This window comes from Furipterus horrens, unplaced genomic scaffold (assembly GCF_987537825.1).
Source record: "Furipterus horrens unplaced genomic scaffold, mFurHor1.1.pri manual_scaffold_5, whole genome shotgun sequence".
NCBI classification, from domain to species: Eukaryota; Metazoa; Chordata; class Mammalia; order Chiroptera; family Furipteridae; genus Furipterus; species Furipterus horrens.
In genome coordinates, this window is record NW_028327175.1 from 189410638 (window position 1) to 189436371 (window position 25734).

The following is a 25734-nucleotide window of genomic DNA, read 5'->3' on the forward strand; positions in this document are numbered from 1 at the left end:
TCGAAAACATCGATTCACCACATTCAATCAATCTTCCTTCCAGAAAGCAAGCTATTGCCATTAGCTTGGGACTCATTTATGCCGGTGTTCAGTGACTCTGTTTGAATGGATTAGGCCAATTAAACAGATTCAAGAACACAATCCTACCAAGCCTACAAATCTATGGTAATCAAATTGAAGTCACAGATTGGTTTTCTTGGCCTGAAACAAATAAGAAATAGGAGGAACAAGCACTAAAAAAATGATACAGAAGTGGCTAGAATCTCAGATAAATCTGAGACATTCTGACTTCCTTCTTAGGAGAATTTCTCCCTTGTCTGTACACAATTCCTCAAACTCCATCCTGGCTCTCCAAACCTTCTCCATCTAACAGACACTGCCTCCCTGACCCTTGCCTTCCAATGTCCCCAGTATCCCCACTCCCTTTCAAGGGAGGCTCCACGTGACTGGTTTTTCCCATAAAGGCTGACCTCAGCAAACTTCCCCAGCCCTACCATCTTTCCTCTGATGCCAGACCACCTACCTCATCAGTCCAACCAGAGTCTTCACATTTCACTTTCAGCATCCTCCCAAAGCCCCTGTTCTCCCCAACCTCCACTAAACTGTAAATCCCATGCAGGACTGGACTCATCTGGTTCAGCACTGTGTACCAGCACAATAGGTGCCTGTTAACTGTTGGCTGGCTTATTGTATGAGCCCCCATTTAGGAACCCCCTGCAAAGTGACAGAAAAGGGCATTGTGTCATGTCTGCCTATGGGGACAGAGTTCCACCTGCCAGTTGTATAGGTTGGGCTTTCTTATGGAAAGACAGCTTTAAGTGATGTAAAATGGGACAGCGCTATGTTTTGACTATATTATCATTTAAATAATTCTGTGAGCTAGACCTGAAATCTAACCATCCTATATAACACAAATTCTATGGAGACACATGTTCCAAAAGGTGGTCAGATATATGCATTTGTTTCCCAGAGCTGCTGTAACGAACAACCACAAACCACATGGCTTTAAAAAAGTTTTATCCTCTCCCAATTCTGGAAGCCAGAATGCTGAAACGGAAGTGTCAGCAGGGGCCCCCTCCCTCAAAAGGCTTGGGGAAGAATCCTTTCTTGCCTCTTTAGTCTCTGGACTGCTGGATTTCCTTCTCTTGTGACAACATACAAGTAACTTGAATGTCTGCCACTGTTTTCACATGACCTTCTTCCCTCTGCCTGTGTATCCAAATCCCCACCCCTTTCTCTTATGACGGTACCAGTGAATTTAGGGCTCTCCTTAATCCAGTATGACTTATCTTAGTTTGAGTACATCAGCAAAAACCCTTTTCCCAATAAAATGACATTAACAGGCATCAGGATTTAGCACCTGACCAACTTGATGCAAGAAGGGGAAAACACAATTCAACCTGCTACAGTACAGTCGTCCCTCTCTATATCACAGTTCACTAATCGCGGCCTCACTATATCGCGGAACTTTTAAAAATATTATATTTAATTATTTATCGCAGATTTTTTGCTCTATCACAGGATTTTGCGGTACTGTACAGTAAATACTAAAATAAATGTAAGGTTCCTACTTTGCAGATTTTCACCTATCGCGGGGGGGGGGGGGGGGAGTCTAGAACGTAATACCCACGATAAGTGAGGGATCACTGTATGTACTATATTATATAGTTTAGCTCTATGTTTAGCTGTACAAATGCATGTTTTTAAATCTCTATATAGTTACATATATATATACATATATATGTGTATATATATATATATATATATATACACACACACACACAGACATTTATAAATATATATATGGTGTGCATGCCATCATTTTATTGGTTGCATAGTAATCAATAGTATAGCTAAAATATAGCTAACAATATATAATGACAATGTATATAATGAAACTACTCTATGACATAACTTAATGAAGTCTATATTGTTCCTATGTTATTGAGTACTTAGATTTTTTCAATTTTTTACTATTACAAATTATGATCTGTTAAATATCCTCCTATATATCATTAATTATTTGACATGTTGTAAGTTTACACTAATGAAAATGTGTTCCACATTTCAATGTTATGGACAGTGGTTAGATTCCCAGGCTGGGCCAGATGGTTCATTTAATATGCAAAGTAGCCATACTAAGATTTTGGTACTGTTATACAGTATTCCCTCACTTATCACAGGTATTACATTCTAGACCCCCCCGCGACAGGTGAAAATCCGCGAAGTAGGAACCTTACATTTATTTCAGTATTTATGTATTTTTAAGGCTTTATAAACACTTCCCATACACTTATAACCTGTTGCCAGTCCCTTATTAACCTTTCCCACTCCCTTATTAACCTTTTCCACACTTTTATAAACACTACTTATGTTTATAAGTGAGGCCACAATAATTGAACCACGATATAGAGAGAGCCTACTGTATAGTATAGCGCTTGCTCTCTCTCTTAATGTATTTCTAGTACAGAGAGTACCCAATTCGCAAGCTGGTTTCAATATATTTACTGTAAGGTTTTATGTAAAAGCAAACTGATTGTTTTAAAACCAACATAAATTCGTTACAAAAAAATAAGTAAAAATAGACAGGCAAAATATTAAATTTTTAAAGTACCCATGGTTTTAATTATGCAGAGCAAACAGCTGCCAGCATTCTAGTGCACACAGGCACCAAGAATGATAGTCTGGTCTGGAAGAATATGCCCCAAACCAGGGCACACGTTGGGGTTTCTCCTGGTAGAGGAAGCCACAGGAGGACCATGGCATCTCCCTAGATAGCCAGTTTTACTCAAGGACCTGGGAGTGGGGGACATTAAGTAATTTTAGTTACAGTATGATGCTTCCATTGAAAAATATCTAGGTTTATAATAAGAAGTGAAACTCATTTCTAAAGGGATAAATTCATTCAGTAAGAATAAAAAGTTTGACCAGCACTACACTGTCTTAATGTGAGTGGAATAATTATGGATATTTTATAGTTCCTTCTTTGGGCTCCTGTATGTTTGCTGATCTTTTTTATGTTTTTCCTGGAATGAGTCAGTACCACACTAATAAAGAAAATTAATTAAATAATAGCTCTATCAAAAAGTAAAATTAATGACCCTTGCCACCCACCCCTACCCCCACCATCACCACCACCTGTTGGCAGATTGGGACTAGTTCATATTGAGGACAGTTAGTAGCCAGGATCCATCATAAATCTGACCCTTGCTCCCCACAGCCCAGCCACTGTCCCCAGACAGGATTTCTGGTACCCGCGGGTCTGTCTCTCCTCATCTGCATCAGGAGCCTGGGGCAGCCTCTGAGGCCCACTTGTCCACCCAAATGCTGTCAGGCTTGGCCCATGGAATACTATCAGACTCTGCTGTGAGATGCAATATCCCTAGAAAGGGAAAGACATTTATCGAATGTATACCAGGTGTTCTATTCCTTTCTCATTTTGTTCTCACCACAATCCTGGTGGACTTGTCCCATTGCTCAGAAGGGGAAATTAAAGTTCAGAGAGGTTAAGAAACTTGTTCACAGTCACACAGTTAAAGTATGGCAGGGACAGGATTTTCATCCAGGTATGTCTGGCTCCAGACCTGGGGTCCCTGTGCTATACTCACTGTAGAGCCTTTTTCTCCAGAAATATTTCCCTACCTGTCTTCTCTCTCATCTGTCCTCTCCCCCTCTCTCCTGTTCATTCTGTAAAGCAGCTTGTCCTTGCCATTCCTCTCAAGATGCTTTTTGCCAACATCTTTTCATAAAGTGTGGTTGTCAGCAAAGATTTCTGACATCAACGAAGTTAGGAGGCAGCTTCTCATGCCTCAGTTTTCTGATTTCCAATAAATGCTTCCCACTTATTCAGACAAGACAAAAAATAAACACCCGTCCACAACACAGGGCCTTAAAACATCAGAAGTTCAGCCCAAGTATCACCTCACCGCTGGGGGCTTTTCTTCCCAACAATGACATTTACTTGCTTTTTAACTTTCAAATCCCATTCTATTTCAGTTCATTTTTTTTTTCTTTGCCTTTTTTATCTTCAGATTTGTCTCCCACCCATTGAATTGCCTTAAATAAATATTCATTTTTTAAGCTGTCCTGTAACTGTCCTCTTAAGATAGCAACCAATAATTGCTTTCTCTTGTTAAATAAAATCTGCTATTTAAAATAAGCTTCTGATCAGACAGGGTCCTCAGAACATTACAACTAATCTACAGATAATGTGATAGCAGAAATGATGATGCTCTCATTTCTAAATGCTGTTTCAGTAATAGGATTTACATCTCAAGTTCGTAATATTCTCAGTTCTACTTAACAGGCTAAACAAATAAAATTCTAAATTATGTTGCGGACAGGAGCGGCTTTGAAAATGAGTGTCTGTTGGAAATAGAAGACCTTCATCAGGCAGCCCCATGATCCTGGAGCATGACATTTCACTTTATTTTATGATATTTTATTTTTTAATTTAAGTAGAGATGGTATACAGTATATATTCTGAAGGCACTTCCGAAGACATGGGTTTGCACCTTTAGGAAAAGTCCATAAGATGTTTGTTTTTCCTTGCAGGAAAAAAAAAAACAAAAACCTCTTCTTTCTAAAAACTTCATGCATTATGGAAACAACAAGCCTGAAAAGTATCTCCTATTTAAACAGAAAGCAAATTTTTTGCTCTACATTCTGTCTTTTTTTTTTTTTTTTTTTAAATCAGGGGTAAAAGAAAAAAAACTACAAAGGGGGAGTATATGATGCTGGGGAATGGCCAGAAATCAGCCTGTATCTCAAAGGTAGAGAAAGGCACCTCAGAGCCTGGGGGAAGCGTCTGCACTGATGCCGGTCCCATCACCTGGAAATCATCTGTCGTCCTCATACGATCCCATCCAGGTAAATGACAGAGGTGACGACCTCACTGGTGGCCCAGAATGCCTCTTGCCAGGGCTATGCTAGAGCCATGGTGTCCAGTAGCCACCTCATACCGGCTCTCAAATGTCTGCTGTTCAGTTCTTAGAAATTTTGAGAATTGGTTGACATCATCACAACGATAGCTTAAAATCAGCCATGGGTGGAAGGGAGGGACAATTTACAAAGAAAGTAGCTTCTGGTTTGAAAAAATTAAAAAAACAAAGAAAGTAGCAGATGCAAGAAACCAGGACTTCTTTCCTGCAGAGGGCCAGTGGCTACGGCTTTACGGCACACCACCGCTTCTTCCTCAGCCTTCCTGCGGCTTGCCTTGGGAAATGCCCAGGCCTGTGGGGCACCACCCAAGCACATTCACAATGAAAGAAAAAAGAGCAGTTGCCACCTTCCAGAAAGCTTCCCACTCACTGAGACACAGGCTGTCTAAACTCCAGGGCACACCTGAAAGCTTCCCGGAGGTGTCAGGATAAAGCAGACCCGCCCAGGAGACTACCCCCTGGGAACTGGAGTTTTCTAATCTGCAGTCCTTACAGGTCCTGTCCCCACTCTGCCCTGGAGCACAGGTGCTGGGCTGTAGGGAGGCAGGATGTTCTGAGACCCTAAGACATGACCTTCACCCACTAGCGAGTGTCTCACGGGCCCATGCCCCAACCCCTGGTTTTCATGCCAAGTCCTGACCTTCTCTGCAACCCCTGCAAAGCAGGCTCTGGCCCCCTCGGGCCACTTAGCAACCATCTCAGTCCCATTGGTGACATGCCCAGAGGAGGCGCACCAACTAAGGAAGTGAGCAGCCGGGACCCACCCCTTCTGTCTACCACTGTATACCCAACACCTAACTGGGTACTTAGTAAGTACAAAATAAATACTTTTTGAATAAACTCAATAGAAAAATCTCTGATAATCTACTCATTGCTGGCATCAGAAAATATTGGCTAGGGATAGTAATTCAAGATAAGATATCAAGAAACCTAGATTCAAGACCAGTCTTGGCAATTAACTTGCTTCCATATAAATCCCTTGACTTCTTCAGACTGCCATCTCTTCATCTAGAAAATAACATCTGGTTTCTACCACTTCATAGCAGACAGAGCCTGGAAAATTGTTTAACCTTCCTAAGCCTCAATTTCCCCAGCTTTAACTAATGATAACACAACCTACATCCTTTTAAACTCATTGCAGGGGTTAAGGGGAATGTGAAGCATAGAGAAGAATAAATACATAGAATGTAGCATATAGAATGAGTACGCAGCTACTCTTTTTGTTCTCTAGGCTGAATGGTTCATGATTCCACTAGACCCAGCCAAGTATCTCTCTGTGGATAAACAGAACAGCTATAGCCTTCACAATGTTTCCCTGGACAATGGCTTAGGACAGGCTGACATGGAAACCTATTTCTTTATTCCACTTCAAATATCACCAGTGAGAATGTTGCCAGACAAGGGCCTGGCTCTGAGTGGGTCTGCCTAAGGCCAGCTACAGTGGGTGGGTTCTTGACTTTGGGTACGAAAGATTTCGTGACACATGTCCAGGTGACTATAAGAGCATGTTTATTAAAGCTGGCGACAGTAACACAAGGAAGGGCCTAGCATGGAGGAAGCCACAGGAGAGCCTAGGCTGGGCTGCTTCAGGTCACTGGGGACAGGTTCAAGGGATTAATCTGGGACAAGCTGCCAGATGCTGATTGCCTTACAGTTTAGGAGCCCTGTGCCTGTGAACAAAGAAGGGGACGGGGGAGAAGAAGGAAAAGGAAATGGCACCGGCCGCTCCCCAGAGGGAGAGTGTGCCCACTGGGTCCTCTGTCTTAAAGCTTTTATCTCTTTCTCACAGGCAGGAATCTTAGGGGAGGTCTCAGGGGAAGGATCAGTAGAATATTTATCAGTTCTCCAGGTGCACCCGTTCAGGGTCATGGTCTCCACGGATTGATCAGTGGCAGGGCAGGGGGCCATTAGTCACTGCAGTTGGTTCTGGCATCTCCCACCTGGTTTTGCTGCTTTTCTGGGCCTGGAGCTGAAATACAACTGAGGCCTAGATGTTATCTCTAGAGCGGTGACATTTTATATCTGGCTATAAATTGCTCAGCCAATGTGTTCTGCTCTCTGTCTCAGTTTCCCTATTCTACTTGCCAAGGAATTTTCCTAGCTTCTTACTATCCTGTCTCAAGAACATAAGGATCTTCCCCTATACTTAAAAAGAAATTAAACTCAAGTTCAAACTCTAGATTCCCACTTAATAACATCTTGTATCAGATAGAATGCCTTTAGCTACAAATAACAGAACACCCACAAGGACATTAACACAACATGGGGATGTATTAACTCTCCAATAAATGTCTAGTGGTAAGGCCACCAGAGTTACTGATTTAGCAAATAAAACCACAATGCAACACAAGATTTCTTGCCTCTTTCAATAGCAGGTTCTCCTGAAATAAGACTTGAAACTAATTTTACTCCTGGTCCAAGATGGCAGCTGTAGTTCCATGCATCTTGTGTAGATATGACAACATCCAAGAGAAGAAAAAGGACCACGTCTTCTTATACACATCTCTTTTAAATAGCAAGTAAATGTTCCCAAAAGTCTTCCAGTAAAATTACCCTTTTGTCTCGTTGACCAGAACTGGAGGCAACAATTGGCAAGAAAATGGGGCCATTATTATTGGCTTAGACCAATCCAAATTTGTCCAACTCACTTGGGGGAGGATGGAACAAAACGAGAGCTCTGCCAACGTGAACCATGGGAACAAGAGGTGTTGTATGACCAATATATATCATCTGGTGGACTACCCTCACTTTTACCAACACTCACACACAGCTGCTCTAAGGACTGTACAAATCATGTGATAACAGTCTGCCCTAGTATTATTGTTACTAACAAAAACAGAGATGAAAGTGGTACTCGTTGAGCATCTACAATGTGCTGACCCATATGCTAAAGCAATTCATAAACCTAATTTTCATGAAACCCTATGAGAGAGAGTTCATACTCATTTTATGGATGACAAAACTGAGTCATACAGTTACCAAAGCAGGAATAATTTATTGACTCCAAATATCATACCGTTTCTACTACACCAGCCTATTTCATGAATGAGCAACTAGGAGTGATGAATACATTTTCTTTGGACTAACTGCTAAAGACAGGGAGAGTGCTCAGTCCCTAGGCTCACTTGCCCTAAGCTCATTGTGCATCTCACCGATATATTGAGCTATTTTTACAGCAAAGGATCAAGAGCTTTGTGAGTCATATTGCTTCTGCCCTTTCTTCTCTGGTTGCTATTTTGGAGTTTTCTGCTATCCCTGCCATTTTTAATATATTCTTCTGTCTTGCTAATGATAGGAAACTTGCTGCTCCAGAGTTCCATAAAACATTATCTCATTATCTCATTTTGCCTCTCACTGCAAAGCACTTTGTACATTGAAAGTGGTGTAAGAAAAAAAAAATTAATCTCATTAAGTTAATGGAGAGTGTCATGACTGCTCAGTTATGACTCGGATGCATTTGTAGAAGCAGTTGTATGCATCCGAGCTTATCTTTTATTTTGACATTTTTCCTTCCACTTGTACCCACCATCCTTCCCCAGGAAGGATGAAATAATTCTAAATAGCATGCTTGCAAGAAACACTGCCCCTAGCAACCTGGAAAATCCCAATTATAAAACATGACTTTATAAGGCCAATCAACAGAGTCATCAGTTACTGCCACCATTTTCCTAAGAGATATAAACGCCAGAGCTGAATATGTCATGTTGTAATTCATAGTAGTCCATAGGATTACCCACGTGAATAATCAGCTCTTTCTTAGTCCTTCAGTATACCAAGAAATATTTTCTAAATATTTAACCCTTCTAAAGTGTTCATTTCCCCTTTTCCTACAAAGCCTACTCATTCTTGCAGGTGTTTCTCAAGTGCCACCTTTCATAAGTCTTCTCCATTGATTGAAACTCACGGTCCTCTCCTACCTCTAAGTTCACTTATTCACTGGTTTGCCAAATACTTATTGAGCAATAAGACATGAACAGCTCTGTTCTAGGCAGTGAAGGTACCATGAAGATTGAGACAGGCTGGTCCCTTTCCGCCTGGAGCACATTGTATCTATACTACACAATTCACCACCCAGATAACGGCTCCCACTACCAAAAAAAAAAGAAAAAAGAAAAAAGAAAAAATATTCTAAACTCTCCTGAGAAAGTAGATGTGCCTCAGTTTCTATAAATAAAATTAATATTTCTACATTAAATAATGCTGGTACCCCCATAAGGTTGCCCTAGATATTTGCATTCCATTTTGGAATTCCTTCAGATGACCTTGTATTTGCTCATTCAGTTAGTTCTTGGTCTCAGCTTCCCTGGATCCCCCAATTCTCTGCTTTGACTTCATAACTCAACACTAACTCAGGTCAACTATCTGTTGAGTACCTGCTATGCATCAGACATTATTGCTTAGTGTTTTATATACACAATGTCTAGTTTTCACAACAACTTACAAAGGTGATGATGCTATCTCTATTTTATAGAGAAAGAAACTGAGGCTCATCAAATTAAGGAATTTATCCCCAAGTCAGGCCATGCATAGGTGGCAGCTCCAGGATTTGAACCCTTGTCTGTGATGATAGCCATCTATTATTACACATAACCTCAATCTCTGCCTACTTTGTCACAGGCAAAACAAGAAAAATAATCCCCACAAGGTTGTTATAAATATAAAGTGAGATTGTTAAATATAAGGGGTGCTAATAACTCATCTATCCTGCCTTCTGAGTTCTAACCAGTAGCGATAAATATCCACAGCCAAATGGAGGTCAGTGGATCAGCTTTGTTAACCATCACCTGATAACGAGGGCCCTCTAGTAAAGAGACATTGCAGAACGTTACTTGGACCCAAGGCCAAAGTGGGGCTCTTACTAATGTCCCTCCCTAAATTTAGGCTGGGGATCTATCCATGGCCAACTCTGCAAATATACTCTGAGTTTATGTCAAAGGCCATATCAGCCTTTCTCTAAAACCCAGACAGAAGAAGAACGAGACCCTGAGAGAATTAGAGATGGAGCTTTGCTACATTTTCAATGCAGTGATTATGCACTCTGAGGGAAAATCTTGACCCATTGGAAATCAGGTTCTCACACTCAACTGGACACTCATTTTCTCTCAGGAAAGTGAAGGAAGTAGAAACCCCCCTTCAGTAGAACCATGAGGAGAGAATATCAGGGTTCCTCTCAATAAAGATATTATAAGGTGGAAGGGCCATACAAATGTTTAAATTGTCATTTTCATATGATTTTTTATTACTTTTCCCAATGCACTCTACACAGTTTTACATTATATTGTCTTATCACATAGTAGGCATGAAATAATTACTTGTTCAGTCAATAAATGAATGGATCCAATTGGTTTATGAACACCAACACTCCATGGAATTGATAGTCTTCCAATTACAAAGCATATTCATATTGATGCAACATTTTGCATCTTCTCTGTGTACCTATCTGCTAACCAGTTAAACTAGGTCTATAACAGTGTCCTTAAATCATTTTTAAAAATGTTTAACCCTCACTAGAGGATATGTTTATTGACTTTAGGGAGGGAGACAAACATCAATGCGAGAAAGAAACATCAGTCAGTTCCTTCACACATATGCCCCAGCCAGGGACCAAAACTGCAACCTAGGGACGTGCCCTGACCAGGAATTGAACCCACAACCTTTCAGTGCATGGGACAACAATCCTACCAACTGAACCACCCAGCCAGGGCTTCCTAAATCATTTTTTAATTCCCTAGTGATGTGATGCGTTCCTCTTTCACAAAACTGAGTCCATAAATTCGCTATTTATTTAATTATGCTCTTACTCAACACAGAAAAATAATTTAAGAGAGTGTGCAATATAGTAAAATAAAAATATATTAAAATTAAGTAAGAAAAATGAGGCAAAGCCACCAGTGATTTTTTTACTTTACTTAATATTCTTATAGAGAGTGCTCATCTCTCTACTTCAGTGTCAAGATAGCATAGTGAACTTTTCAAGAAGAACATTTCACAATTTATTCATAAACAACCCAATAACTTCTCAAAATAAGCTCAGACAATGTTGGCAGAGGCTGGTAGTAAGTAAAGTAACATGATTCAGCCTTGGTAGCTATTAGCAAGTCTAGCAGACTTCGCGGGTATTCTCTGAAGACAGCAGCCAGAGAGGTACTTAAAAATAAAACATCTTTTAGTCTGAAAGCATTAAATGAAGGAGGAGGAGGAGGAGAGGAGGAGAAGCAAAAGGTCAAAGCTGCAGTGGGTCAATAAAAGCACTGTTCCCTTGCAGATACCCTCTTCCCTCAAGAGGCACTCCCTGTTCCATGTTTTCCACTGAAGAACAGATGTCTTGGCAGTTATTAATGGACTTACAGAGTCTGTGTTCCTTTGCTTACGGGCCCAGGACTGGAACTCATGATGATGCTCCTCAGGTCACACCCCAGTGTGCAATGCCAGCTGAGAAATCTGAAATAGTAGAGTAGCCGGGTGAGGCTTCTACCTCCAAGAGAGGCCTGAGTATGTATGTGGCTGGTGTTTGCTACAGATGGCTTTCATAGTAAATGAAGGAGGGGGCAGAAAGAATCAAATCAAATAAAATCTTTTCTTCTTTTTGTTTTGCCCTCCCGAAAAGTTGTCTGAGAACAAGGTATCACTGGGGCATTACAAAGGCTAGGGAAAACTTTAGAATCTGCTTGCTCATATCAGCTTGTTTATTTTTTTTAAATAAGAAAAGGCAATCCAACTGCAGCCACCAGGACAATGATGTTAGCACCCTTAGGAAGCCCTGGATTTGTGGGTTCCCTTTTGAAACACTAAGTAACACATTTCTTTTCAAGAGAGCAAGGGAAAAAATTACACTTATTGTCTTCTCTTCATGGAAATTCTGCCTTATCCAGCTGCAATACTTCTTTACAACAATCAGGCAGCATCTAAATTCCATTCAACTAATTAGATCAGTGGCCTCAAACAAAACAAATAACTTAAGCGCTGCAATGGAAAATTCACTGGCCCTGGAGCCAAAAGTCCTGAGTTCCATTCCACTGATTAATGTTGTAACTCTTGAGAGGTCACTTAATGTCTTAGAGTCTCATTTCTTCATCTTTTAAATCAATTAAACATTTCTACCTATGTCCAAAAACATTTACAAGGTCAAATAAGATGTTTGACAAAATTTCTCAACTTGGCTACTTTGCCCCTCAGGGGACATTTAGCAATGTCTGGAGACATTTTGGGTTGTCACAACTGGTGGGTGGAGTAGCCTAAAATGCACAGAACAACCCCAAATCACAAAGAATTATTCAGCCCCAAAATGCCAATAAGTATCACAATTTAAAAACACTGATGTATGTTAAGAGCTATAAATGCATAATGATTTTATTGGTTAGGATTGCATTAAGCTGCAAGTAAAAGAAGTAGATTAAATAGTAAAAGATTTGTTTTTATCACACAGTAAGTAGTTGCTCAAGAGAGTCATCAAAGACTCAGTTATCTCTATATTCCTGCTCTACTACCTTAGCATCTGGCTTTTGTTCACATGGTTTTGAGACACCTGTTACTACAGCTCAAGTTATTGTGTCCACATTCAAGACAGGAATTAAAGTAAGGGAGTTACTTGAAAGATTTGTGCCTATTCTGGGAAATCAGCAAGAACCTTCAGCTCATCTCTCATTGGTCAGAATTATATCACATGGCAACTCTTAGGTGCAAGAGAGCCTCAGTCTTTTATCTGGGTAAATTGCCTACTCAAACAAAACCCATTGGTAATGGAGAAAGCAAGATTAGCTGTTGGGCAGGCAACTAAAATGTCTTCCACTAAAGTTAAAATCTCCATCTTCATTATCATCATGAAGGAGGATAATGAGGTAGTTAAAAATGGTGACTCTAGTCAGGAAGATGCATATTCATATCCCTAGTTCCACCATTCTCTATGTACCACTGAATTGCTTCATTTCCAAGCCATGGTTGCCACTCCTAGAAAATAGAGGTAGCAAAAAGGCATACATAAATGAGGTATTTTGAAGGTTTAATAAGTAGTATAACAGATGTTCATTCATTGAATTTGGGGCATTTGATTGGTTAACTCTGAGACACCAAATAACTGTCTAGTTTCCAATCATCCCCTGTACTTTAATCTAAGGGACCTAATCTTGTCTTCCTTCTGAGCGGTGGAGACCCAGCATTCAGGTCATCTAATAAGTTTAAAGAAGCAATACTTTAGTACTGGACTCACCGAAATCAACACACAAATGACATCATTGTTAGAGATCAGGCTTGGTATTTTTATGATATATAATGGTCTTACCTATTGAATGCACTTTCTGTGTTCGCAAAATGTCAATGCAGGAATATTGTCAGAGTGACATTATATTATCTAATAGTTTACCTAAGTGAAGCTCTTCATGGTTCGTTGTTAGCACTTAATTAACTGTATCTATTCACCAGATTATTGTTCTCAAGAGCATTTGGATTGATTAACATTTATAATTTATTTGGAACTGAAACTTAGAAGGAATTATCAAGAATTTTACAAAACTAACCCCAACTTGGGTCATCATTGGGAGCTTGTAAGCATCAGAACACTCAAGACTGGAATGTTAGCAAAGAGGAGTTAGCAGATCTTTAAAAGCATGCTGGAAGAGCAATGTTTCCAAATATGACTCCCTCTAACAGGAGCCTACAATGGCTCCCTATTGTCTATAAGATCAAGAAACAGCTCCTTTTTATACACCTTGGTTCTAACCCATCCACTATGAATACTCACAGGAGTTGGGACCAAGTCCCTGGAGCTCTGATTCCATTTGTTCTTCTGTGTTCCTGTAACTGTGTCTTGCATTAATGGGTGTATCTTGTTTATTATTTCCCCAAATGACCCCCTGATGCCATTTCCCATGACCTCACTCCCAGCATGTTCTCCAATCACTCAAATCCCTTTCCTTGCTCCTCTGCGCAGCCCTGCCAATTCCTGCCTGTGTGTCTTGACTTCTGCAGCTGCCCCTGCTTTAAATGCCCTCTTCTTTCACTCTGTTTAATTTCTACCAATTTATCAAGACCCAGCAAAAGGACCACTTGAATCAACAGTTAACCTTCATTACCCCATTTTCCTCTCATTAATCTCTTTCCTCTCTGATCTCTCATAGCACCATTAGCTAATATGATACAAGATTTAGCACTTGCTTACTTGCCAATACATAAGGCTGTCTTATAGTTCCAGCACACATGTTCCATCTGCAAGTGGACTGTGAAGGCTTGAAGACTAGTTTACATCTTCACTAGTCCCAGAGGGAAGAGCATGGTCTACATTGCAGGTACTCAAATACTTCCTCCTCCAGTGCCAACCTAGGAGATCCAGTCAGTAAATACTCGCTGTGCACCTGCTGGAGGGAAAGCTCTTCCCTGTGACCATCTCAGTCTCCTCATTCACATAAAAGCATCACAGGTGAAGATCCAAATGAGCCTGAGATTAGGAAGACTTGGCCAATATTAACACTCATGAATATTTAGCAGGGATGGTTCATTCACTGGCTTTAGTGAGGCCTCCCTTGCAGTCACAGAGCTCTAATAACTGCTGGCATTTAATTCTCCAATGGTAACCAAGCTGCAGAGTTGTGAGCACTGACAAGTGCAATTTGATATAGAGTAATGGTTTCCAAACCAAGCCTCACACAATTCTTAGGTCCTTTGTAGGCAATTTAGAGGCCACCTGGGGGACAAAGGGTAGTCTAACAAGTGGTGATGTGACCCTCCATCCCCAAATCAACCAGGGCAGCTCTCTTCAGAAAGCTTTATATATTGGGCTTTGCTTGAGAAAAGTGTCCTGTTACTAAAAATGTATTTAAAAGGAAAGACGAGCCCTGTAGACAAAAGATAGCTTACAATCAGAGGACAAGATCTTTTCCAGGCTCAGCCAGTTATCACCTGTGGGAAACTAGACACACTGTTAATTGTTTTAAATCTTCAGGTAGAAATATGGTTTACACCAAACTCACTGGGTTGTCATGAGGACTAAATGAAGTAACATGTATGAAAGGGACAAAGCAAGCACTTAAGATATATTATAGGAGAAAAGAGCAAGCTTGTGATCATCTAAGGTATGGACCTATGCTGAAATTCTGGTCTTCAGCAAGACCAGGGGGCTGGCAAGAGACCCTGTAAATCCAGTTCAGAGCAGGGACACACTGTGGTCTGGCTCACCTGACAACTCTTCTAGCCTCCAAACCCCTGGACCAGAAATACCCTGCTGTTGTCAGGTGTTCATTTTATGTTTTCATGGCACTACATCCTTTTCCGTCACTCTATATCAGTAATTAATTATTTGTACAATGGTTCAATGCCTAGCTCTCCTTTGATCATCTGTCTTGTTCAAGACCAGATTCCAGCATCCCATATTCAATCCTTAGCATTGAATAGACCTGAATACATAAATAATTCAAGTCAGGGTACCTCTATGCTGACAGTGGAAACCTAAAATGCATAAGTCAGAATCCCCTGACATTAAGGGACTCTCCAGGTCCTGAGAATGACACAGATGGAGACAGATGTTATTGTTAAAATCTATGTCATCCAGAGGAATAAAACTAGATTTCTATCATAGCTGTTAATGCATCAAATGAAAAGGTGTTGGACTGGTTGTCCATAAATTTGTAGGACGGGCTTGGGACCATCTGACTTAAAACAGGCTATTACCTATAAATGAAATTCACTCTGAAATTCACAGCTGAAATGGAGATGCAGACTGTTCATCAAGAAAGAGAAGCCCTAAGTAGTAGGTTGCTGTGGAAAGAGAAATACCCTAAATAAAGGTCACCAGGGTGTATACCCCGAATGGCAGATGGTGTTGTATAAATGAGCTGCTTCTCACAATAGCAGCTCTGTTCACTAAACCGTGATGAGTCCTATCAGGAATCGATTATTTTATAGTTACTGCTTCTCAAACAAGGCCAGCTATGAGAACTCGTCATGATTCTTACTCCAAGTGACAAGTGAGCACCACCACCTCTCTCTTGTACTCAGAACACCCTTCCAGGCCTCGTATTATTGGGTTTATTGTACCAATTAGTTAAATCAGAATCTGAAAGGTTAGCTGTCCCAAAGACAATTCAGGAAGTAGCTGGGCTGGTACTGGAACCCCAACTCTCTGACTCCAAAGCCCATGGTCTTGCATATGGTCATCCTTATCACTGGGAGATGAGGGAACTGGAACCTGAGACTTCCCAATTTCACCCGAGACACATCCCAGGCACTAAGATCTAGAGCTGAAAGCCCAAGGTCCAGAATTGGGTTTTGATATCTTTAATCACTATGTGTGAGGTAAGACTGGCAGTACCTACATAAACAATGGTTCTCTTGGGAAAGCACATCAGTGGTCAATCTGTAGAAGTTTTGAAGGAACTCAAGGCATTTTCTACAATAAGTAGAAAATAGCTCCTCTGGGAGTAAAGCTTTGCCAAGACAGAGCTGAGGAATCTCTGTGGAGCCCAATCTGTCTGCTCCTGGCCCGAAGCACATTCCTCTTTCTCCCCCTCCCCCCTTCCTTCCTTCCTCAGAAGGTACCATGATCCTGAATTGTGTACAAATTTTTCCACTGCTTTTTATTTTTAAGTTTCAGCACTTCTATTTGCCAAGAAATTCACTCTGCTCTGAGAGATTGACGCCTTGGGAAAGTTTTTGCAAAAGGAAGTTCGGCCCAGGTAGATAGTTTAACAGGAATGGCCATGACAGTCACGGTTAAAATATAAAGGGGTGGGCAAAGGTGGTTCAAGTTGTTCATATGGAAAAAGACATGCAGGTTATGATTATAATAATACAAGAATACGCTCTGTGTTTCATGTACTCACAACTGTAAATTGACATTTGCCCACCCCGTATTAAAAAGAATCACCCAGCCAGCCACCTTCCAGCTACGTCAAGGAGGAGGGTGGGGGAAGGAGAGTGGGAATTGGTGATGCCTCACTTCTTGTTTTTCTTCTAGCAAGTTCTTCCTGATCTTTTATTGCCTCACACATTTCCCCTTCTAGGCAAATGCAAAAATAAGCCACCTATCTCCCTCCGTTCTTTGTTTACACTTTATATTTAAAAGACATTTCCATGTTTATATATTTATAATTCTTCCCCTAACAAGCCAGAAACATTTCTACAAATTTAAAATTCTTTATACCTCCATCCCTTGGAGACAAAACAGGATTCAGATGTGCATTCTTTTTTTTGTTTTGTTTTGTTTTAATGTTTTAAGAGCTTTATTTTTTCATTGATTATTTTTTATTACAGTTCACATTCAATATTATTTTGTATCAGTTTCAGGGATAAAGCATGGTGGTCAGACAATATAGGGAATATAGCCAATATTGTAAGAACTATGTGTGGTGGGTGCCAGATGGGTACTAGACTTACCAGGGGGAGCACTTCGTGAAGTGTATGATTGTCACACAGGCATTCTTTAGGTCTCCTTTATCTCTCCCTTCCATTTTCATAATGCCTTTGACCCAACTCTTCTGCTGCCCACAAAGTCCTCATTCCCCGAGATCCTGACTGATTCTCTGTGATCTTTTCTTCATTCATATCCTTGGTTGCCCTACACTCTCATAATCTTACTCAAGAGCCTCAAGTTCTTTTCATTGTAGCATACTCAGAAATCAGATAAACCCTTTCCTTCTATTGAATGAATACCTGCTCTTTCCTCCTGCCCCAAATCAGTTTATAACATGTTACCTAGAAGTTTGACTAATGTCAAATGCTGCCCACAATATCTCCACAACTTCCATTTTCCTCTTCCTCCAGTCGCAATATGTTTTTTCTAACAGCCACATTGCTCTAACTCATAGAATTTTATTTTATGGGTCTACATCTCTCTTGATGTCTCTCCTGATGGACCAAATTTCTCTAGGTCATTAGAAGCAAGTGCTCAACTTCCAAATACAGACAGAAATAAACATGTCCTATGACAAATCAACTTGCACAACCAATAAATCAAAGGCAGTTACTCTCTGTGGGAAAATTTTATACTGAAGAATTTTGTAAACATTTGACCAAGTGCTTACAGCAACTAATAGAATCCTACAAATAGTGATTCCTAGACCAAAACAATATCACCACATCTATGTGCATGCACACACACATGCCCACACCTGTGCACAAAAGTGACTATTTATAGTCTCTCATAGTGCTATTCATTTTTTCTTCATAGCTAGTAATAATGAAAATAATAATAGTGAAACTTAAAAACTTAACAGTGGTTCACTCATTATGTTAAGACCCTTCCATGAGTCATCTTAATTTTCATATCTTAGTAAAACCACTTCCTAGGCAATGAACTTGAACTTGGATAGATTTAGTAACATGTATGTGGTCACATAGCTGGAAGGTGAAATTTCACTGAGTGGGATTATCTGACAAACAACCACCTTCCCCACTAGACAGTAACCTGTACGAGGGAAAGAATAGTGTCTTTTGGGTTCTCTGTTGTGCAAGTCCATCTATTAGACTATGTCATTTTATTGTCCCATTATAGTGCTCAATAAAACCTTGTTAAATAAAAGGAATCAAGAAATGTTTTGTTGTTGACAGCTCAGGTGATGTCTCCACTATGTCGGCAGCCGTCCGTCTCGAGAGACGATGGTGTAGCTTCTTAAGAGTCTATCTGCACCACCGAGAATGGCTGTGCAGTCCGACTCGGGAGTGACATGGTATCTGTCTCCTCCCGTGTTGAATCGACATCTTGCGATGACGCTGAAGCTACAGAGCCTGGGCAGGGTAATATGGAGGGTCTGCTGTTGCCCATGCAGCAGACCCCCCCCCTCTCTTCACAGCTGAAGGGTCCAAGGGAAAGACGGAGTCAATACAGCTTGGCTTCAGGTGTGCCGCAGGAGTTGCCGGTGTTGACTACAACGTCAAACCGCCTTAGGGACTCCGGCTCCGGATTTTCTGTCGGGGTTTACTCCCTTAGCCTTTCCCCTGAAGAGGTATGCCGCAAGGCAGCGGAGGTTTTTTGGAGTCAGAGTTTTCCTTCTCTGATGTCTCCACTAAAGCCTTTAAAACAGGGCTAGTTTCAATGTCACTTAGGAAAAAGTTCTCAGGAACATAGGAGGTAAATTAAAATACTCCTGAATTAAGTTGAAAGACTTGTAATGAGAACTTTTCCTCTAAATATATCATAACCTTAAGCAAACACTTTAGTCTCTCTGGAGCTCTTTTCTCAGTTGTAAAATGAAGGCAGGTGGGAGGCTTCTGTTAAACATGGCAGACCACGCACATACATTTACCTGTGCTTCATTTTTAAAAAGTCTTCTGAAGTTTTAGGAGATACATTTAAAGATTTTATTTATTTTTAGAGAGAAGGGAAGGGAGGGAGAAAGAGAGGAAGAGAAACATCAACATGTGGTTGCCTCTTACATGCCCTAAACTGGGAACCTGGTGTGCAAACCAGGCATGTGCCCTGACTGGGACTCGAACCAGCAACACTTGGTTCACAGGCTGGGGCTCAATCCACTGAGCCACACCAGTCAGGGCTTAGGAGATACATTTAAAAGACAGCTCAATAACCCAATAAGACAAAGAGATGAGAGGGAAGATGACAATAAAATTTAGAAAGGAAACAGGAATTGTGGTAAGAAATTTGTGAACAGGAAAAAAAAACTCTACAAGCTAAGCTAGAAGTAAGAGAGGCCAAAACTAAGCCTGTTTATTCTGTAGATGATCAGGAAGCCTCAGCAATTGCAGACACAGAGTTCCTCTGACCATGAGGACATGGGTGGGGCTGGAGAGAGTGAAAGGTCTGAGGAAGAACTAGATTCACGAGTCTTCACCCCACTCTAGTCCATGCTGACAAGCAAACTCCCCTATTCCACTCCAGCAGAAGACTGGGGAGTTAGATGGTTAGTCTTAGGTTCAGTAAGAGCCTCAAAACCCCCACCCAATAAGGTGATTAGCGGAAGTAAAAACCACAAACAATGACTATTGAGGAGTCCAGTGAAAAGTTCCTCAGATCTTGCAGAACACCAGTAGTGGGTAGAAAATTTTTTACTTCCTTATTCTATTCTTCTCCCCAGCAACATGCCCAATAAATCACCAAGTACCTTCTACCGAGCAACATACCCAACAAAACACCAAGTACCTCGTTGTTCCCACCATTGTGCCCGCCGTTACCCCCAGACCCAACCCGTAGTTCCTGCCGTTACCCCCAGGCCCAACCAATCACTAGGCGCCCCGATAGCCTGTTCCAGTCATCCTCTATCCCTCCCTTTAAAACTTTGTCAGCCTGTACGCCAGCTGCTGTTCTCTCCTTTGAGACAGCCTGGCAGGTTCCTCTTAATAAATCTTGCATCTCAGCTTCCTTGGTTTCAGTTTTTACTATTTCTAAGGGTTAGGACCAAAGGGACTCTGAACTCAGGGACTCCTGGCACCCTCTGTGGCTGAGAGGGCAACACTAGAAACAGGGGCCCCAGGAGAAAGTCTGTATAATACAGGTCCTAGCCCCCTCTTTCCAAATTCACTCTACAAATGCTGAGTCCAGTTTATACCCTTCATACAGAAAAGTGGGAGATTTTTCTCTGGGAAAAAAAAAAATCAAAAGCCCAAGAATAGTAACCTATGGGTATTGGAACAGTTAGAAGTTCTTCATTAAAACAGACTTCCACAGTCCCCCGAAGTGAAGGCCACCATTGGCAAACCTTACCAAAGCACACAGCTTTCAGTCACTCTAGAGAGCCAAGGATCCACAAACATCTGAGAAAAGTACTGTGAAAAATAGAAATTAAAATTTAAAAAAAAATTAAAAAATAAAACAGAAAAAGAAACTCTGAGAAAACAGTGTCTAGGGAGGAGGAAAAAATCCAAAGAACGTAAGCTATAGTTAATGTTCCATGTGATAAGAAAAGTCTTTGCAACCATGAAACAAGAACATGATGCTATTTTTTAAAAAGGAACCTGTAGACATAAAAAAAATTATTGAAAATTTAAAAACATGATAGCAAAATGAAAAACTCAGTGAAGGTCTGGAAAACAAAGTTAATAACATCTCCCATAAAATGAAGCTTAAAAAGGTGGTGAATAAGAGTGAGAGAAAAGATAAGAAAATCAGCACATAGATCCAGGAAAACCAACTAATAAGAGCTCCAGAAAGAGAAAGCAGGAAGATAGGAAGAGGAAATTACCAAAAAATTAATAAAAGATATGTTCCAGAACCGAAGGTTTGAGTTCCAGATTAACAAGGCCCACAAGGTACAGTACAAAGAGAGAAAAAAATTACTCATACCAAGACACATCATTGTGATGTTCTACAACATTGTGAATTGTGTGTGGGCTCTATCTGCCTCCGGAGAGGAAAAGCAGGTCAATCACAGAATTGGGGATTAGAATTGAATCACACATCTCTCCGTGGTGACAATGAAGGGGATAAGAAGGAAAAAAGAAAATGTCTTCAAAATCTTGAAAGACATTATTTACTGCTCAGAATTCTATACCAAATCAAATTATTGATCAAATGAGAGGCTAGAATAAGGTATTTTCTGTCACACATTTTTTCCAAAGGCAGATTTACCATGTACCCTTTATCGCTAAGCAACAGGAGAAAAATCCTCAACCCAGATTTTTTTAAAAAATTAATAAATGGGGATCTGGCCAGTTGGCTCAGTTAGTTGGAGTGTCGTCTTGTACACCAAATGGTTGTGGGTTCCGCTTCTGATCAGGGCGCATACCTAGGTTGTGGGTTCAATTCCCAGTCAGGATGCATGCAAGAGAAAACTGATCAATGTTTTCTCTCTGTCTCTCTCTCTCTGTCTCTCTCTCTCTCTCTCTCTCTCTCTCTCTCTCTCTCTCTCTCTCTCTCTCTCTCTCCTTCTTTTTCCTCTAAAATCAATAAACATATGCTGGGATGAGGATTAAAAGAATTAACAAACGAGATGACATGGCAGTTAGGAAATGGGGGATCCATTATGGAAGACAGAAGGAGGGACTCGCTAAAATGGTGAAAGAGATTCCAGAGTCACAGAATCTGTACACATGTGTGTGTGCATGTGTGACTTATCAGGTGGGAATATATGCATATATTTACAATAAGGAAACACCCTGGCTGGTTTGGCTCAGTGGATTGAGCGTCGGCCTGCGAGCTAAGTGTCGCTGGTTCGATCTTCCAGTCAGGGCACATCAGAGAAGGAAAACTCTGACTCCAAAAAAACTCCGCTGCCTTGCGGCATACCTCTTCAGGGGAAAGGCTAAGGGAGTAAACCCCGACAGAAAATCCGGAGCCGGAGTCCCTAAGGCGGTTTGACGTTGTAGTCAACACCGGCAACTCCTGCGGTGCACCTGAAGCCAAGCTGTATTGACTCCGTCTTTCCCTTGGACCCTTCAGCTGCGAAGAGAGGGGGGGTCTGCTGCATGGGCAACAGCAGACCCTCCATATCACCCTGCCCAGGCTCTGTAGCTTCAGCTTCACTGGAGAGGACACTCCAGCGTCATCTCAAGATGTCGATTCAACACGAGAGGAGACAGATACCGTGTCACTCCCGAGTCGGACTGCACAGCCATTCTCGGCGGTGCAGATAGACTCTTAAGAAGCTACACCATCGTCTCTCGAGACGGACGGCTGCCGACGACGACGACAATAAGGAAAACACTGGATATTGAATTAACCAAAAATTCTAACTACCGAAAGACAAAGTAGAGGGAAAACCTCATGGCAAGATAGTAAATCACTATCTTCATTAGTAGAAAGCCAATAAATAATATATAACATTGAAAAATAAAAAATAACAGTATATACGCATGGTACTTGGAAATATGAAAGTAATTGGGGATGTGAAACCAGTAGAGACCGAAGGAAGAAATGAGTATGATACAAGGCTGTCTCTTTGTTATAAACCCTACACAGAAAAGGCTGGATTTGCCAATCTGCCATTCCCTGAGTTTCTAATTGGGTTTTGGACACTGTTGCACAAAACAGATTGAATTTGAATTCCAAACGCCTTCCATGGCTCCTTCTTACTCTAACATATACCCTCTTGCCTCAACTTTTACGAGAGAAAACTGCTCATTTTTTCACACTTGTGCCCAGTGACAAGATTATGCATCCCCCATGCTGTTGAAGCGGACTAGGCTCCCACATAATTATTTACAAGCTTCAATTTTCCAGGTTTTCATTTGGGCAGAGGTTGGAATTAGGTTTGTGTCATAAAGGAAAAATAGCTGGTGAGGAGGTGCCTTCCTGCAGCAGACCTGGAATCATTAAGAAATTTAAACTACTGTACTTATTTGAAAGAAAAATCAAAAACTTCCTTTTCCATCCCATTCAGGAAGTTCCTTGACCATCAAGAAAAAGGGAACATTTGCAGGATCAAAAGCAGTTCATGTCCTAGCTAATTTCATTTCAAATGGAGATTTTTCTGTTGATGATGGAAAACAGGAATGCTGGCATCTTCAAGCTCTGGGCCCTTGACTTGGTGAAGTTAGTAATAACCTAGCAGGTCACCTCTCCCTTGTGTCCTCACTGCAGCCTAGTTCTTCGTTCTCTCTCCCCACCCCCAGGTTCACTGGCTGTCCGATGACATCCTTCATCTCCGTACCTGCCAAAAAACAGTGGTTCTTCCCTACCCTGCAAACCAACCCCCTTGGGGAACAGGTGGCTTGATTCAGGCATAGGAAAGGCTTTGTGGAAGGAGGCAAGAGGGGTGAATGTGAGGGACATGTCACACTCCAGCACCCAGCTTTCACCTCGGTAATGAAGACGTGTGCGGTAGACTGGAAAATGTGCCTTACTGACATTCACTTTGACAGAGATGGGACGTGCGCTCGAAATGTCAGCCTCAATGTGCAGGGTCTAGAATAACTGGGAGTGTGAATGTGGTCTCCAACAGGGAGCAGGGAGCCCCCAGAACAGCCCTGGTGGCCGAGACACATGCCTGTCACCCCCTTGAAAGCCCCACAAATAAGGGGAGCCACTCCAACATGTTTCAGGGAAATCCAGCCTCTGGGTTCAGCAACCCGTGGCTTAATTTTAAGGCAAATGTAACTGCTTTCTGCCCAATTCTGGCTCAGATGCAGAAAAAAACACAGCAGGAAACATGTCCCTGTTTTCTCCTCTAATGTGCAAAACACAGCTTTATGAGCATCTAGGCTTCTGGCATAAGTCGTCTCTCACCCCATCCGTGGCCTCATCCAGCCACCTGTGTGAAAGATAAACTATGTGTCACCAGAATGTGTTTTATTAGCCTATAAAGGCTAATTAAATCACCTAATTTCAACATACGGTACTTTCCAAGGTTTGATGGGCTTCAAACATATTGACTGCACAAGGCTAAGTGAGCCAAAAACACTAGCATGCTCAGGAGAGTTCGTCCTAACTACGCTGTGCTTCTAAGAGGACTCCTGCAGGAGTCCCAGTAGCAGGACTGGGGTGCGTGGACAGGGACGCTCTCACGAATGCCCCCACCAGACTTGTGCGTTGTGCTAGATCAGCGGTTCTCAACCTGTGGGTCGTGACCCCTTTGGGGGTCGAACGACCCTTTCACAGGGGTCGCCTAAGACCATCGGAAAACCCATATATAATGACATATTGTTTTTGTGATTAATCACTATGCTTTAATTATGTTCAATTTGTAACACTGAAAATACATCCTGCATATCAGATATTTACATGACGATTCGTAACAGTAGCAAAATTACAGTTATGAAGTAGCAACGAAAATAATTTTATGGTTGGGGGTCACCACAACATGAGGAACTGTATTAAAGGGTCACGGCATTAGGAAGGTTGAGAACCGCTGTGCTAGATACTTGGGTTTCAGAGAAGGCTGGCACAGGTCTCTATCCTTGAGGGAACTCCCTGTGCTAAAGAAAAAGAGACCAACCTAGAATCCAGAGAAAAATGAACTAAAGAGCCTAGGGAGCCACAGAGCGCTAGGGGCAGAACAAGGAGATTGAGTTCAGCCTGGTTGAGGGCACCTGGGACATGGAAGGTTGCTCTTAACATCTTAACAGTCTTGGGAATCCATGGTACTTCCAAGAGCTTGGATGTGAAAAGGTGTACTGGGCTCAGGATGATGGAAGCAAAGGCTCTGGGATGAGTGAACTTGACCAATTAGGGTAAGGCGAGCTCTCTCAAGTAGACCATTCCATCAGAGTAAAAGAGTTAAATTAAATAATTAGTAAGGTGTCAGCTGCTCTGTAATTCCATGAGGCTGGGAAGAGGGTGGATTCAACATGGAAACTTCTCTCTGAAGCTGATGGAGCGCCACACAGGGTTGTGAGTTGAGCTGTATTCTGGGGTAGGCCATTTAAAGGTCACAGCCCCAGAGTCAAGAACTGGAGAGGCCAGATGTTCGAGGCAGAGGCAAGAAAGGGAAGAGTGCAGGCCATAATATAATAGAAAGCAAACTCCACCCTCCATTCCTCAAAAGACAAAGGAAGGTAAACAGCTTTACTAACTGGGCATTGATAAAAATCTAGCTTTTCAACTCCTTCATTTTACAGATTAAGCAACTGAAGGTCACATCACCTGCCAGTGACAATGCAGGACCGGGATTCTGTTCTTCAGGTTTCCAGTTTCTGCATTTCTCAGGGGGTGCCGGGAGAGTTCATGGGCATCCTCCTCTGGTCTTTACTTTTAGTGGAAGGAAAGACTTGAGGCTCAAACCCACAGGATGGAGCTTAAGGTTCAAACCCCCCTAGCACCAATATCCTAACAGCTTAGACTAGTGGATGGATCTCAAAGCACGCTCTCCAGAACAGCACCAGCAACTATATCGCCAAAGAACATATTAGAAATGCTCATTCTCAGGCACCTCCCAGACCTACTGAGTCAGATATGCTGGGAGGGGGGGGCCCTCAATCT